Source organism: Globicephala melas, chromosome 6 (genome assembly GCF_963455315.2).
Source record: "Globicephala melas chromosome 6, mGloMel1.2, whole genome shotgun sequence".
Classification (NCBI taxonomy): Eukaryota; Metazoa; Chordata; class Mammalia; order Artiodactyla; family Delphinidae; genus Globicephala; species Globicephala melas.
In genome coordinates, this window is record NC_083319.1 from 100,916,683 (window position 1) to 100,929,095 (window position 12,413).

A 12,413-nucleotide genomic window follows, 5' to 3' on the forward strand; every position below is an offset into this window, starting at 1 on the left:
TGTCTTTCTAACTAGATGTCAAGTTGGTTGAGGTCAGGGCCATATTTTCTGCCAGATCATTCTCAAAACACTGCTTTTACTGAGTTAGCTCTCCGCTTAATATTTTTCAGTGGATATTAATTGCTCACATGATAAAAATTTGTGTTGAACTTAGTGGATGATTAAATTTTTAAAATTTCAGTATATTTTTTTCTTCTAAAGCAAAAATTCAAAATTGCTCTGACGGACCTAATAAGCAGAAAATATTCGGGGACACTACAGTTTGAAATTTGCTTGATTTTCCTTCCTTCGTATTGCTTTTTTTTTTTTTTTTTTTTGTGGTACGCGGGCCTCTCACTGTTGTGGCCTCTCCCGTTGCGGAGCACAGGCTCCAGACGCGCAGGCTAAGCGGCCATGGCTCACGGGCCCAGCCGCTCCACGGCATGTGGGATCTTCCCGGACCGGGGCACGAACCCGCGTCCCCTGCATCAGCAGGCGGACTCTCAACCACTGCGCCACCAGGGAAGCCCTTATTTTATTTTTTGACATTTGAGAAACGTTTAATGAGTAATTAAAATTTTCAAAATACAATTAATAAAAGAAAAAACAGGGTAATATACACCGGTATGATCCTAATTTAAAGATAAATTTATTTTAGACATACACAATATATATTGATTCTAAGTGGGTCAGTGGTTCTCAATCTTTCTGCAATTAGAATCACCCAAACAGCTTTAATATACACTGCCACCTGGATCCATTCTCAGAGATTCTCATTGAATTGCTCTGGGTGTTGCCTGGGCATATGGATTTTTTTTAAAGCTTCCCAGGAGATTTTAATGTGCTCACCTGCCCACCCTCCCTCACCATTTTGGTTCTGTGTCATAATAGGTTTGCATAGACTAATTTTTTTTTTAATTGAAGTTTACTTGATTTACAGTGTTTCAGATGAACAGCAAAGTGATTCAATTATACAAACATACATACATATATGCACACATATATATTCTTTTTCAAATTTTTTTATATTATAGGTTATTACAAGATATTGAGTATACTTCCTTGTACTAAACAGTAGGTCCTTGTTGTTTATCTATTTTATTATAGTAGTGTGTATCTGTTAATCCCAAATTCCTAATTTATCCCCCCCCCCCTTTCCCCTTTGGTAACCATACGTTTTCTATGTGCATAGACTAATTCTTGATTGTCAATGAAGCCTTTGCGGCCCTCCTTTTCTGCTGGTCCAAAATGGGCAGGACACTGCACAGTGAGGGAACTGAACTCTGAACTCTGATGGTTTAGGTCTTCTGCCTCTGGGCCAAAGCACTTCCCACTTTCCAAGGCTGACTGTCTTTAATCTAATATGCACACATCCAAAGTGATGGCAGAACTAGAGCCATAAGGCTCTGAACTGATATTGACCCCAATGAGACAGCAGCCAAAACATTTGCTGGGGGCAGCCTCTCCAGTGAGCAAGTTCATGCAGAGATACATGCATGGCCTACTTGACCACCTGCACTTTAGTGTGTTAGAAGAAAGTCAAAAAAGGCAGTGGTTTATACACATCAGCTCTTCCATTGGCAAATTTCATGTCTGCTGGGTAGCTTCACCTGAAGTTACAAGAGGAAGGTAAGACTTTCCTCTGATGATCAACCTCTCCTGTAGGGCTTCCTGGGTCCCATTCTCATTTTCTCTTAATGGAAATGCAGTGCTCAGAAGGAGGTGTGTCCCGAAAAAAATAGCAAGAGCAGTTTTTATGCAGTTTATGGGTTCAAACTCATGGTTTTAACCAATTAACGTGCTCTTCAGAGTAATCTCTCAGTTTGGGCTTGTTTTCATTCTACTTAAAGTCTTCCTTTTCTGTGTTCCTTTGAAAAGGGGTTTATAATATACAGTGGCTTATGCTTTCAATGCCCCAAGTCTGATGTGCAAATAAGACGTTCACTTGGAGAAAGATTTTATTAGGTAAATACTGTAGTAAGTCACCTTTTCATCCGAATGCGTACAAAGATGTTTGGCCTTTTGTCGTTTTTCCTCCTTTGCCAAAGGAATTGATCCACTCACCTCTCTGAATTTTTTCTCGTGTGGGTTCATAGGAGGCAGATGTCCTTTAGAGGGAGGAGATGTGTCATCTGCTTAGGAAGAAACTTTCAGAGTAGAGGCTTCTGGTTTTAATTTTGTTGGCTGGAGCAGGCAACATTTCTTTGACTGTAAAACTGGGTAAATTTATGGACATGCTCCTAGGAAATGAAAAATTGAATCAGTGACCTCATGCTTGATATACAGAGGTAGCTTCTGAAGTGGGAAAGTGAAAGAAAGAAAGAAAGAAAGAAAGAAAGAAAGAAAGAAAGAAAGAAAGAAAGAAAGAAAGAAAGAAAGAAAGAAAGAAAGAAAGAAAGAAAGAAAGAAAGAAAAAGAAAGAAAGAAAGAAAGAAAGAAAGAAAGAAAAAGAAAGAAAGAAAGAAAGAAAGAAAGAAAGAAAGAAAGAAAAAAAGAGAAAGAAAGAAAGAAGGAAGGAAGGAAGGAAGGAAGGAAGGAAAGAAAGAAAGAAAGGAAAGAAAGGAAAGGAAGAAAGAAAGAAAGAAGGAAGGAAGGAAAGAAAAAATAAAGAAAGAAGGAAGGAAGGAAAGAAAGAAAGAAAGGAAAAAAAAGGTCTCAGACTCCAATGTAGGTAATGAACTTGTAATCACCTGAATATATCAAAGAGGTAAAGTTATTGCTCTGTTTTTTCTCATTTCCATAGACTCCTCTTAGGCTGTGTGGTTGGTTTTTGTTTTGTTTTTGTTTTTATGGTACGCGTGCCTCTCACTGCTGTGGCCTCTCCTCTTGCGGAGCACAGGCTCCAGACGCGCAGACTCAGCGGCCATGGCTCACGGGCCCAGCCGCTCCGCGGCACGTGGGATCCTCCCGGACCGGGGCACGAACCTGCGTCCCCTGCATCGGCAGGCGAACTCTCAACCACTGCGCCACCAGGGAAGCCCAGGCTGTGTGTTTTGATTGTTTTTCCCTTTTAAAGTTCTCTGGAACTTCATTTAACATGGTTTCCCTTAAACAAGAATATCATAAAGGTGAAGAATCAGCTAGCAACATGACATGATTTGCTTCTGACTTTTGAAGCCTCTTGGGGCAGTTGTGGGCCCTGGGGACTCAGGTCAAGGTGGAATGGGAGAAGAGGAAAGAAAACAAATCCCTGCTGTTGCTACCTGTGCATGGGGACAGGAAAGCAGATGGAGAAAGACAGTCTCTTCTGAAGGTAAGAGGTGACTTAGAAGACATATATTAAGTCTTGTGGTTGATTATGTTTCTGAAGTGCTCTCAAGAGAACAGTCGTCTAATAGAAAAGGCAAGTGGGTGGGAACTGTAGGCCTAAGAGGGACCATATTAACTTCTGTAGTCCTTTTTCCCACCCAGGTCCAGACAGCTGGCTGCCCCATCAGGCTGACTTTGCAGTAGGGGGGATGTTTTGTTAATGGAGTTCAACCTAAAGCCTGACCGCAATTTCTCACAAGGGTGAAAGAACTCCAAAGAACACCCATAATTTCCAATAGCCAAGTCCTCAGAAAATTAATCTTGTTTACCTTGGTTGCTTTTCTCACTAAATGTTGCACTATTGTTGTTTTCAAAAGTGCTAACATGAACAATCCTGGCCTCCTTGAACCAGGAGAAGGGATGGTGTTATTGAGAAGACACGATTGTTTAGACAGGGGTCGGCAGACTTTTTCTGGAATGGGCTAGACAGTAAATATTAATATTTTAGGCTTTGTGAGCCATATGGTGTCTTGCAACTAGTCAAATAATTCAAATTGCAGTGAGAAAGCAATGAGTGTGGATTTGTTCCAGTAAAACCTTATTATTTGAACTTCACATACATTTTATATGTAATTAAATTGTGTTCTTCTTTTGATATTTTTCAACCATTTAAAACTGGAAAAAACATTCTTTTTTGTTTGTTTGTTTGTTTTTGCGGTACGCGGGCCTCTCACTGTTGTGGCCTCTCCCGTTGCGGAGCACAGGCTCCGGACGCGCAGGCTCAGCGGCCATGGCTCACGGGCCCAGCTGCTCCACGGCATGTGGGATCTTCCCGGACCGGGTCACGAACCCGTGTCCCCTGCATCGGCAGACTGACTGTCAACCACTGCGCCACCAGGGAAGCCCTGGAAAAAACATTCTTAACTCAAAGGCCATATACATACAGATGGTGAGCTGGATTTGCTCCATGGTCTATGTAGGTTGCCAACTCCTGTTCTAGGGTAATGGAAGTCAATATTTTTGAGTAAGAAAACACTTTAAACATCAACTGTATTGAGGTATACTTTGTATACAATAAAAAATACCCATTAAAAATTTCAGTAGACTGATTTTCAGAGCAGTTTTAAGTTCACAGCAAAATTGCATGTAGAGTACAGAGATTCCTAATATATCCCTGTCCCCATTCATACACAGCCTTCCCCACTATCAACATCCCCCACCAGAATGGTGCATCTGTTACAATTGATGAAGCTACACTGACACATCACCATCACCCAAAGTCCATAATTTATATTAGGGTTGACTCTCGGTGTTGGACATTCTATGGGTCTGGGCAAATGTATTAATGACATGTATCTACCATTGCAGCGACATACAGAGTGATTTCATTGCCTTAAAAATCCTCTGTGCTGCACTTATTCGTCCCTCCCTCCTCACTAAATGAACCAATTTAAAATGCACAGTTCAATGAGTATTGATAATTAATATACTCATGTAATCACTGCCACAATCAAGATATAGAACATCTCTATCACCTTATAAAGTTCCCTTGTGCTCCTTCCTAGTCAGTTGGACCACCACCTCTAGCCTCAGACAAGGAATGGTCTGACTTTTGTCATTTAATTGATTAGACTTCTCTTTCCTAGGAGTTTTTATTAATAGGATTATATAGCATGTACTCTTCGGTGTCTGGCTTCTTTCGCTCAGCTTGATGTTTTTGAAATTCATCCATGTTGTTACATGAATCAACAGTAATTCTTTCCTTCTTAAGGCTGAATACCCTCCATTGTGTGGCTATACACATTTATTTATCCATATATCTATTGATGGACTTCCGGGTTTTTCCTCTTTTCTTTCTTATTATGAATAAAGCTGCTATGAACTTTCACATACGAGTCTTTGGGTGAACATGTGTTTTCATATGTCTTGAGTAAATGCCTAACAGTGGAATTGCTGCATCATATGATACATGTGTATTTGACTTTATAAGAAGTCGCCAGATTTTCCAAAGTGGTTGTACCATGTTACATTCTCACCAACAGTATAAGAGAGTTCTGCTTATTCCACACCCTCACCAACAGTAGTGGGTATGCAGTGGTGTCTTATTGTGGTTTTAATTTGCATTTATCTGATGAATAGTCATGGAGAGAATCTTTTCACATGTTTATTGACCATTTGCATATCATCTTTGTGAACTGTCTGTTCACATTTTCGCCCATTTTTAGTTGGGTTGTCTTATATTAAGTTATGAACTCTATATATTTTGGATATAAGCCCTCTGCCAGACATATGTATTGCAAATATTATCTCCCGGTGTATAGCTTGCCTTTTCATTTCTTAAAAGAGTCTTTTGATCAGCAGATGTTTTAAACTTGATAAAGTTCTATTTACCAATTATTTTATGGCTCATAAAGAAAAAAATCCCTTTCAATATTTAAAAACTTCATGGATCCTCATATGATGGTGGGTATATTTTAAGATCTACCAGTTGAGATAATACAAAGGCTACTCAAATTTTTCTCTCTTTTAACAGCTTTATTGAGATATTCACATTCTATATAGTTTGCCAATTTAAAGTATAAAATTCAATGGCTTTTAGTATATTCACAGATATGTGTACCCATCACCACAGTCAGCTTTAGAACATTTTCATCATCTCAAAAAGAAACCCCATACCTTTTGGCTATAACCCTTTCATCTCTCCATTCTTTTCCCCCAGGCCTGGGCAACCACTAATCTACTTTCTGTCTCTACAGGTTTCCTTATTCTCAACATTTAATGTGGATGGAATAATATAATAGATATTTTGTCACCGGTTTCTTTCAATTAGCAGAATGTTTTTAAGGTTCATCCATGTTACAGCATGTATCAGTACTTCTTTTCTTATGGTCATATAATAATATTACATTGATGGACATTCCACATTTTGTTTTTACATTCATCAACTGATGGACATTTGGGTTTTTTCCACATTTTGGCTATTATTAATAATGCTGCTCTAAACATTTGTGAACAAGTTTTTGTGTGGGCATATGTTTTCATTTCTCTTGGGTATATACCTAGGAGTGGAATTGTTGGGTCACACAGTAATGTTATGTTTAATCATTTGAGGAACTGTCAGACTGCTATAGAAAGTGTCTGCACCATTTTACTTTCTCACCAGCAGTGAGCAAGGGTTCTGATTTTTCCACATTTTTGCCAACATTTGTTATTATCTGGCTCTGATTTTAGCCAAATGAAGAGGTATCTCACTGTGGTTTTGATTTGTATTTCCCTGATGACTAATGATGTCAAGCATTTCTTTGTGTGCTTATTGGCCATTTGTATGTCTTCCTTGGAAAAATGTCTATTTAGTTCTTTTGCCTATTTAAAAAATTACGTTTTTGTCTTTTTATTATTGAGTTGTAAGTGTTCTTTAATAGTCTAGATAAAAGTCTCTTATATATGGTTTGCAAATATTTTCTCCCGTAATGCAAGTTATCTTTTCATCTTCTTAATGGTGTCCTTTGAAGCATAAAAGCTTTTATTTTGATGAGGTCCAACATATCTACCTTTTTCTTCATTTCTTGTGTTTTTTTGTGTGTGTCATATCTAAGAATTCCATACCAAATTCAAGGTCATGAAGATTTACCCCTATGTTTTCTTTTAAGAATTTTTTAGTTTTTACATAAGTTTTTTGCTCCATTTTGCACTAATTTTGTTTATGATGTGAGGTAAGGGTCTGACTTCATTCTTTTGCACGTGACTATTCAATTGCCTCAGCACCAATTGTTGAAAAGACAATTCTTTGCCCATTGAATGGTCTTGGCACCCTTGTTGAAAATCAGTGGAACAGAGAAGTATGGATTGATTTCTGGACCTCAATTCTGTTCCATTGGTCTGTATGTCTATTTTCATGCCAGTACCATACTGTCTTGATTGCGCTTCTTTGTAGTGAGTTTTGAAATTGGGAAGTGTGAGTCTTCCTACTTTGTTCTATTTTTCAAGACTGTTTTGGCTATTGACGGTCTCTTGCAATTTGATACAAATTTTAGAATCAGCCTTCCATTTTCTGCCATTTTCTACAAAGAAGTCAGATAGAACTCTGATAGGGATTCCATTAAATCTGTAGATTAATTTGGGAAGAATTGCCATCTTAACAGTTAAGTCTTCTGATCCATGAACATGGGATGTTTCTCCATTTATTTAGATCTTCTTTAATTTCTTTCAAGAATGTTTTATAGTTTTCAGAGTATATATTTGCACTTCCTTTGTTAAATGTATTCCTCAGTGTTTTAATTCTTTTTAATGCTATTGTAATGGAATTGTTTTTGAAATTTTATTTTTGGATTGTTCATTGTAAGTATGTAGAAATATAATTGATTTTTGTACATTGATCTTGTATCCTGCAACATTGTTGAACTTGTTTATTAATTCTAATAGTTTTTAGTTGATTCTTTGAGTTTTCTATATATAATATCATTTGCCAATAGAGATAGTTGTAACTTCTTTTCCAACCTGGATGACTTTGATTTCTTCTTATTACCTAATTGTCCTGTGTGGAACCCCCAATGCAGTATTGAATAGAAGTGGTGAGAACAGATATCTTTGTCTTGTTACTGATCTTAGGGGAAAAGCATTCAATCTTTCACCATAAATATGGTTTGAGCTGTGTAGTTTTTTGCTCATGTCTTTTATCAGGTTAAGAAAGTTCCCTTCTATTCTTAGTTGTTCAGTGTTTTTATCATGAAAAGGTGTTGATTTTTTAAAAATGCCTTTACTGCATCTATTAAGATGATCATGTGATTTTTTTTCACTCAAAATTTTAATAAATTTGTGTTATTAATTACAATGGCATCTACATGATCAAGAAACATTATTTCCTCAGTGTGCAGACTGGTTGGTTCAGAGTGGTGGATTCTTGGTTGGCTTGAAATGGTGCTGTAAATCTCAGGTGTCTGTAAGCACAGGTTCAGAACCATTGGTCTAACAACCAGATGTCTACCTAATAATGTGGAGTGCTCATTGCTTTACTTTGTGTTACATGTCAGTTTACATAGTGTGATAGAGTCCAAGAGTTAGAAGAGACTTAATTGCTTGAGTTGTCCTCTATCCAATGCAGGCATCTCCTCTACTGTATCCCCAACACGTGGTCATCAGCTTGGAATACACTTGGGAATGAAAGCAGGCCTTCTGGAAAAGGAGCAGTGGCATTCTGTCATAAAGTTCTGGTATCATTTTCACAAAGACACAGGCTGGGTTTTCTGTATGTAGTTATTTACTATACTAAGAATCAGAAACTCAGAATTTCAGTCTTGACCTCGACCCTGATTGGCTGTGTAAGTCTAGCTGAGTCTCAGCTCCACTAAGCCTCAGTTTCCTTCTCTGTTAAATGGCAATAATGATGATGATGATAACAGCAATAACATCTTATTAAGTACATAATCCTAGCTTCTTCATAGATATTGGGAAGCTGAAAAAAAATAATTTATATGAAGACAATTAAAAACATAAAATTATCTTATAGATTCTAATTATTCATATCAGACTACCTTGGTGTTATTTGAAACCAAAAGAACAGGAATTGATGTCTTTAAAAGGTAGGCACTCAGTATTTGTATTAGTTCCTTAAAAATTCAGAAAAGCAGAGCTCAGGGATTTGGTTTCTATTGGTGTAGATGAAAAGTTCCGTAGGTACTTGGGTTGGAGTTGAAAGCTGACTAAGCCAGGTGAACAGGTGTTGGTTGAAGAGCTTAGGCATAAGGGAGTAGTATGGAGCAGAATCCAGCACCCCAAACTCCACTCCAGGACAGAGCTCATCTCTGAAATTCCTATGATGCCTCCTCCACTCCCAGTACGTGGCAACATCACTACAAAGAAACCATCACCACAAAGCATTCACAGTGGCAACATTACTTTGGCTGTCGCATTTCAAGTCTGGAAGGAAGATTATAAATAACAATCTGACACTAACAGAGTGTGGTTTTGAAGACCAGTTTTGTAGCTAGTTACTTTAGAGATTATTTCTCTCTGTACTGACCTTCCCAGGAAGAAGCTGACAAAGAGTGGGGGAGGCTCCCTCTCCCCCTAGAGCCTGAGGCTTTGTGTTTCTTTCGTTCTCAGTCTGAGGACTTCCGTGTTGGCACTTGCTCTGAAGGAAAAGTAAGAGTTCTCCGAATATTTGTATTCCAGCAAACAGACCTTATACCTCCAAATTTGTTTCTCCAACCTCCCTTTCCTGTCTATACAAAAACAAAACAAACAAATAAACAAACCCCCTCAAATCTAAGTACTCACGGGCTCCTATCCAATTTAGACCTTGGCCATCTGTATGAGGAGCCATGGAAATAGCTGAGCTAAAATTTCTCAGACAGAATCAGCATCATTGCCAGAACTCCCTTTGTTTCACCCCTTTCAGGTACTGTGTTCTGTATGGAATAGTAGAGGAAACCAGATGTGAACCACTGAAAACCACTCTTCTTTCCCGGTGCTCCTAGGAAGTCTCCTGTCCTGGGAAATTACTTCTTTGGGGAGAAGAGGGCAGCAGAGAGCCCTTCTCCTTGACCACCTGCAGCAGGCGCTGGATTGAAAATAGCAAGACAGTAGCAGTTGCTGGATTGGTCCTGTCAGCTGGGAACCCTTGCGAGAGCTGAGGTTAGCAATTGTGTTTGTTACTCTGTTGCTGTCCAGCAGAGCTGGAGAACAGTCCAACATTATAAGGACCTGGGTGCGTGGGAGCTGAGAGCTCTTGACAGGCACTGCACTCTTTAAAAGGGGGCACAAGTGTATTGAAAGCAGAGCACATCTCTGCCAGGGTGCTTTGCCAGGGACGACAGATTGCATTGTCTGTACTTTTCTATTTCACTCTGATGCGGTGGTTGGCATCTCTGAGTCAATGGGAGGTGTTGGGGCCTTGTGAATGTAACATTTCCTGGGAGGCCATCACTCCCACCTTTTTTTTTTTCTCCCACCGTCTATTTCTGTTTTGTCTTGGTTTAGGGACCAAATTGGAGATGATTGTTTAATTTTCTTTCCCAAACACTCAGGGTCCCGTAAGGACTCTTCTAAGAGTGTGTATATCCAAAGTATTTCCAGAATCCTCCGGGTTCTGCCTGGTTAGCACAGCTGGTTGGAAGCATGCAGTAACAAGGGCAAAGTGTGGGTCCTTTTCCTTGTGGGCCACTTAGCTTTGTGCTGTTTCATGGCCACGGGCTGCACCCCTAGCTCCAATCTGATAAAGTATCATGGATAAATGAACGCAGATTCAATGCCTAACATAGTACACAACCCATAGGAGGTATTTAATCTATGTTTGCTCAATGAATGAAAGCAAATCATCAGAGAATCATAGAATGGCAACAATAAAAAATGATTTCAGTGACGAATCTGCTGCATCCCTTTACCATATTATTTATCAGAGAAAAACACAGTTCAGATTTAACTTGTCTCAGTCATAGGGCCAGTCAGGATTGCATCTGATTTGTCTTTTGGTCCTTCCCAGCTCCCAGGCCCATCCTGGCGGTTAATGGAACTTAAGTTGTAATACTCAGCACCCCTCATGGCTAAGAACAGCCCTTCCCAAGTGGTTTCACTGTGCAAACACCACACTAGACACAAAGGCTATTAAGATTACAGGGTTTTGCGTAGAGAAGGCTGTAATCTAAGAAAGAATTCACCCAGAGCCGTCCTTCCTCCCCCAGGAATAAAGCCCATAGCAAGCAAAGTGGCAGTATTGGAGCTCAGAGAAAGCCTGGCCCTGGAGCTGCTGCTTGAGAAGGTCCCTGCGGGTGGAGGTCTTACGGCCTCCAGGGCAACGTAAGAGCAATGACCTTTCCAAGGAGTTAGTGATCAGAGGGCAGAACTGAAGATCAACCTTTCCGACTCTGTCGCATACAGAGGAATCGTAATTGATGCGTAGAAGGGCATCATCTTGGTGGCTTGTGAGGGAAAGGCCACCTGATTTAATGGAAACATCTGCTTTATAGAACAGCACAAACTAGGCAGAGAATTTTTCCAGGTAAAGATGCTTTGGACTGCTCTCATGAATAGGTAGAAACACTTGACCGTCTAACTTGCAGGGCAATGGTCTTTGGGATGTACGTAGGGAATTGTTTCTTTTGTAAAGAGTCAGAATCCAGGATTAAAAGCTGAGCAGCACGCACTGGGCTCAGAGCGGGGAAAACTTGATGGCTCTAATGTAGTAGAGAAGGAGGCAAGTTCTAGGAGGGCTGGAGACTGAGGATACCATCTGATATCTGGGCAGTACCAACTCGCATCAACCCAGACTGGGGGTGAGAGTCTCTTTGCTTTGCAGAAAACCCCCATCAGAGCAGCTTGTCCTTGCTGTGTCACCTCCTTTCCAGCAGCCCTTTTAGGAATTCCGGTTGCTGTGGTTGGTTTCCGTTAGTTTCTGAGAAGTATTTGTGAGTTTGTGGGTGGGATGCATATCTCTCTGCACTGGCAGGATGGAAAAATGTAAGCATTACTCCCAGAGCAGCTGAGTATAGTTGGGGCAGAGGTTACCCAGTTCTGGATTTGAGAAGACCCAGCAGAGGTGAAGACAGGTGCATTACACAGGAGGTCAAGGGTAAGGCCAACCTCTGCACACTGGAGGCCTTGCCCATACCAGCCCGAGAGCTTTTACTCACAGATTCCCCTTTTGCCTATTCATCCTTTACTCCTTCTTCTGAATTTCTGAAAATCAGCGATATTTTTACCGTTTCTATAATTTTGCCTTTTCCAGAATGTCACATAATTGGAATCACACAGCATATAGTCTTTACATACTGGTCCCTTTCACTTAGTAATGTGCATTTAAGTTTCTCCATACCTTTTCATGTTTCATAGCTCATTTCTTTTTTTTTTTTTTTTTTTTTTTTTTGCGGTAGGCGGAACCTCTCACTGTTGTGGCCTCTCCCGTTGCGGAGCACAGGCTCTGAACGCGCAGGCTCAGCGGCCATGGCTCACCGGCCTAGCCGCTCCGCGGGCATGCGGGATCTTCCCGGACCGGGGCACGAACCCGTGTCCCCTGCATCGGCAGGCGGACTCTCAACCACTGCGCCACCAGGGAAGCCCGCTCATTTCTTTTTATCGTTAAATAATATTCCATTGTTTGACTGTACCACACTTTATCTATTGAAGGACATCTTGGTTGCTTCCATTTCTTGGCAATTATGAATAAAGCTGCTATAAACATTCAACGTGCA